Source organism: Talpa europaea (assembly GCF_964194135.1).
Source record: "Talpa europaea genome assembly, chromosome: 8".
NCBI lineage: Eukaryota > Metazoa > Chordata > Mammalia > Eulipotyphla > Talpidae > Talpa > Talpa europaea.
Genome location: NC_140075.1, coordinates 1218951 through 1224718, shown reverse-complemented (window position 1 = coordinate 1224718; position 5768 = coordinate 1218951).

The window sequence follows — 5768 nt, the reverse complement described above, 5'->3', positions numbered from 1 at the left end:
AGTGAAGCACGGCAATATCTGTAAATTTTTATTCTCTGGAAGCTTCTGTGCTGTAAACGCCGGGCCCTCATGGCTGCTCACCCATCCAGAGAACATGAGCTGGGGGGAGGCTCCTCCCTCACGCGTCCTCTCTGCAGCGGGACACGGTGCCTCCAAACACATCTGAAGGATCATAACAGACTCAGTCCAGACAATATTTCTCTGATAACATGCATGTTAATGACTAGACTGAGACCATCGATATTTCAGAATAAAATCTGTGTGGGGAAGTCCCCCAAGTTGCTCATCTTTCTATGAACGACCCTGAAGGCAGGTGTCTCCCCGCTGGGCCTCCATCATTGTCGGGCCACAGCCTTTACACACTTTCTGTCTTGGCTTTGAGTGAAGCTTCTAGACTCTGTTGAGAAGAGGATTTGACCTTCCAAGAGCGGTGATGTGTGGTCATGGTAATAATTGACATTTGTCATGTCTTTGCTGTCTGTTTTGGGATTCCATTGCTGCCCCTCTGTGTGTGGTGCCACCCTCACACTCCACGGAACACCCATGTGAACTCCCTCCTGCCTCCACAATTCAAGGACAGGGAACCCAAAGGGTAATAAACAAGTGGCCAACCCACACTAGATCTCTCCTGGGCCTCAGAAACCACTGAGAGCACAGGCCATGCGCTGGGAGAAGCCATGTGCACCCCATACTCCTGACAAGGGTGAGTTTCCATCCACACACGTGTGTCTCACCACAACAGGGAGCAGCACCCCAGTCAAGACATGGGCCAAGGCTGACACGGACAGTCCCTAAGGAGGACACACTAGTGCCTGCAGAGTCGCGGGCAGGTGGATTCAGGCTCCAGACCCTGCTCCGAGCTGCTGGTGCGTCATGACTCCGGCATGGATGTGTTTGTTCCCGTCCTGGGATGGGCTCATTCTGCGGGACCAGCGGAGTCCAGGGTGTGATCATGTCATTATTCAGCGTTAACGTCTAATAAGCTGGGCGGACTCTGCCCTGCTGCTTCCTGGGACTTCTGAGAGCTGCCAATGACGACACTTCAGCTCCTCACACCCAGCCCACACTTTCCACATGTCCCCTTCCCTCACCGGGTGCTGGACACCGGGATCCACACGGTGGACAGACTCGAGTCTGTGTCCGGAGCGTTTAAATGTGGGGAATCTGCTCCTGGGACTGAGAAGCCTTTCTCAGCCGGGTTGAGCAGGAAGGACTGACCATTCCCTTCATTGGCTGAGATGTTTCTACCAGAATAGTTTAAATGAGGATGCGGGATCCCCCACAACCCACGTGAGCAGCACCCCAGACCCTCCAGCCACCCATGACCCTCTGTCTGAGGCCTAAAGGACACCCCACCCGGTGCTGACACTGCCTGCCCCTACCACATAGGCAGAGCAGGAAGAACTGGGTGTCGTCCCCCGGGCGGTCTAGGGCATCCAGAGCACCGGTGGTCACAGTGCCCAGAGGCAGGATCCCCCAGGGGTAGGCATGTGTCCTCTGCAAGGCTGAGGTGGGGGGGGCATGTGGGCACACGAGCGGGCAGTTGGGGCACAGGGTCTGTAACCCTAAACGGCACCCACGGGGATCATCAGAGTTGGGTGAAGCGCCAGGCGTCCTCCTGTCTGCGGCCATTATCTGTCCCTGCTGGGCATCACGTGATCCCTCACCCCGGACTCGGCCAGTCCCGGGCTCCGAGCAGATACTGCCTGACCCCCACCTCCTGCCCTTGGGGCCGCCTCCGCCTCGCAGAGCCCTTTGGGGAGTTCTGGGACTATCCTGTGTCCTCCTGTCCCGCGGGCCCAGCCGGGACCTCACATGAAGGGGTCACTTCGCGTCAGGGGAGGAAACGGACTTCGGTCACTTTGTGTCCCTCCCCCGGCCTCAGGGTCCACACAGCTCCCTTGGGCGTAGATAGCTCTCCACTGACCACTGTCAGGTTGGCTCTGATGCCAGAGAGTGACCTGCTGCCGACTCCTAGCATGGAGGAGGCTCATGGCATGCAGGTTCCTCAGCGTGCCCTGAGTCCTGTCCTCCCCTCCCAGTGGCTGACCACGATCCCCCAGCTGCTGGCTGGGTTCCGGTGGCCGAGGCGGTGGCCTGGGTGGCACAGGCAGACCCAGACTTCCACCCCCCAGGGGACCCAAGCCCAGCCGTGTCCACCCCACGCTCACCCGGGCAGGACTGTCCACGTGAAGGCGATGTTCATAAGAGGTCAGCAGCAAGTCAGACTCTCAACCAATAGAGGGGCCGGCAGGAGCGTCAACACAGGGATAGTAGCTGCGGCGCTAATGCTCACACTTCAGGGGATTCAGCCTCTGCCCCGTCTCCACCCGGTCTGGGGTGTGTGCTCATTGTCCTGCTCACCCTTTCCACCACTTGGCCCCTCCCGACCCGCCAACACATCACCCAACACCTGCCAGGCCCAGGAGGGCACACGGGGGTGGAGGTGACTTTCCTGCTCCCTGTGGACGGGCTCTTCCTGGCTCTGACAACGGGGCCACCATGGTACCTCCAGACATCAGGGGCCCCTGAGGGGGGCCCAGGTTCTGTCCTCACAGGGGTAAATACTAAGGAAATGGCCTCTGACACACTCAGGGCACTAATGATCACTGGGATGAGCCACAAGATGACACCAATTAAGACAGTGACCTGAGAAAGGGCGCTTGTCCCTCTGGGGTAAAGTCACTTGGTGGATGGAACTTGGGCCATGTCCAACATGTGGACACCAGCTCCAGAGCTCAAATAGCCCAGCCCTGAGGCCCTGCTCTGTCCATGAGGCGGCGCAGGACTGGGTGGAACAACCAGTGAGTGCTCAGAGTCTCCCCACGAACCCCGGCCATGGAGTGAGAAGCCGGGACACAGTCTCTCCTGCCATGAGGACAACCTCAGGACAGAGACTCGACATGACAGTGGGAACTTCCTCCCCAGAATGCAGGTATCTGCCCCCATCCATTTGCAGGGGAGAATCCACTCACAATTGAGTGTTTTCAGATCAAGCTTCATTTTATATTTTATTTATTTATTTTTTTTAATAGAGGCATGTGTTTTATTTATTTATTTGTTTGTTTGTTTGTTTTGTTTATACATGCACTGGGTACAGTCAGAAGCGCGGGAGGGTGAGAGAATTCACCAGAGCCAGAGTGGGGAGCAGAGAAGGCAGAAGGACCGAAGTACACTGCTGAGGGGAGTAGCGGGCGGCAGGAGAGGTCAGCGCGCCATGTGGGACCCTCCTCCGGTAGCCAGGGAGCAGCCAGGGATTGAACTGGTGCTGCAGAGGCCGTGGGCAGCTTCACAACCCAGCGCTCAACCGCTGCGCCACCGGGGAGGCTCTCAAGCTTCATTTTAGACTGGAGAATGCACCGTAGTTAAACTATTCACTTTGTAAATCACAACAACTAATGCTGACGGGGCCCAAGTCATCATGTCCCACTGCCCTGTCAGCCTGGGTGAGACTCCGTGAGAGAAAACATTTTCTCTTGTAATTTATGACAGTCAAACACATTGACTTTTAATACATTGAGCATAGGTTTTGATACATGGGAGACATGATGATTTCTGCTGCACACCTGGGATGAGCATCAGCACACTCAGTGGGTTCTGGGCGCTGTATAAAATCATAGCAATCAATAGAATTACATGGTGATTAAGACATTCCAGAGGGAATTAAAAATTACACCTATTGTTCGATTCAGAATGTTATGCCTTTTCTCCTGAACATGATGACAGATATGAGTCCTTTTCTCCTGAACATGATGACAGATATGAGTCAGGAACAAATTCAGTAATTTGTCAGTGACACTGTTGAAGTCTTCATGGCTCTGGCATAACAAGATTGTGGCACTGACATCTGTCTATTTGTGGATGTGAACTTGGGATTTTTCCCCAACTCTACATTCAGGGATTGTCAGTGTAATTTTAAAATGTGTCACAGTATTTAATCAGGGCATGGGGTGATATGTCACATTATTTTATCCATTTTAAATATGGTCACACGAAAGATGACAACATTTTTCACCACCATGAACCCTGATTTATTTTCATATTTTCATGAAATTTCTGGATTTATTCCCACCAATGTGTTGCAATTATTTTATATTCCTATATTCTCCTAAAAAATCCTGCCTCCCCAGGGCCTGCCATTCCGTCACCCCACAGAGGGGGTAGAAGGTGAGATTGGCGTGGAGGAGAGAGGGCAGGGCTGCCCCGTGTCCAGGTGTCCCCACTCATGAATGGGCCTGGGGGGAGGAATAAACCCGCACCACGGGGACCCTGGGCCCTGGGACCGGCAGGGACAGCCACACGGACAGACCATCCGAATCAGCTCCGGAGCGGCCTCCTCCCTGCACAGACGAGCATGCGTCTGAGGGGGACAGAGGGGCCGGGGAGGGACCCGGGGTGGACTAGCCCATCCTGCAGGAGGGATGTGTGGGTGTGACCAGGAGGAGACTGCAGGAAACGTGGTCTCTGGGTCCTCAGATGTGGGGAGTCAGGGGCAGGGAGATGAGGAGACAAGGGGACGGACCAGGAGGCAGCAGTGAGGCCAAAGGGGCAGGAATCAGACAGAGGAAGTGTCAGGACAAGCCACACGGGGACGCCGAGCCCAGATCATTCAGTTCCAGGGCAGTGTCTGGTCCTGGGGAGCAAAAATATGCGGACAGACACACCCCATCTCCCTGCACACCCATCACTGTGGGGCTTCCCCAGACTAGGTCTGTGCTGGAGGAGCAGGGACAAGCTCTCCAGGGTGGGGAGGGGCTGGGCTTGACCATGTGTCCTCTGGGGCTGTGCCCTGGACAACCTCTGGGAGGTGTGCTGGGCAGTGATGCTGGGGCCTGGTAGGCGGGGGATCCATGGGCCAGGGAATGACTGGGCACTGGTGGTCTGCCAATTCAGTTTACAGAGCGATCTGATATTCAGGTTTTATCACGGTCACCTAAAAATTCATTTCTTCACAAATTAATGGACACATGCTTTGACAATACATCAATAGCGCATTCACATGAGATAAAATATAAATTTGCTCAGATAACGATAAGCATAAATTGATTGTGTGATTGTGATATGTTGATAACCCATTTTGTGTTCAACATTGGAAGATATGACAATGTTTTCTTCCTCTTATTTTTTTTTTTTTGTACAGATGACGGCTCTAGGGGTGACCAATCTGTCCATCGTGACAGAATTCATCCTCCTGGGGTTCCCCACCCAGGGGACCATGGGCTTCCTGCACCCCCTGCTCTTCTCCCTGGTCTACCTGTGCGCCCTGCTGGGGAACTGGCTCATCGTCCTCATCACCACCATGGACCGGCACCTCCACACCCCCATGTACTTCTTCCTGAGGAGTCTGTCCTTCTCGGACCTCTGCCTCATCACTACCACGGTCCCCAAGTCCATTGCCAACTCTGTGAGGCACAGCAGCTCCATCTCCTTCCAGGGCTGTGTCGTCCAGGTCTTCATGGTGATTATGTCAGCATCTACAGAGCTTCACCTGCTCACGGTGATGAGCCTTGACCGCTATGCTGCCATCTGCCACCCCCTGCACTATGACGTCATCATGAGCAGGGACAGGTGTGTGCAGCTGACAGTTGTGTCCTGGCTGGGTGGGAGTGTCATCTCTTTGATGCTCACATCTGCTACCTTCTCCTTGTCCTACTGTGGGTCCAGAGTGGTCCACCAGTTCTTCTGTGATGTCCCCCAGTTGTTGCCTATTTCCTGCTCAAGAAATCTAATGAAGAAACTTGTCCCCATTCTCATCAGTGTGGTCTGGA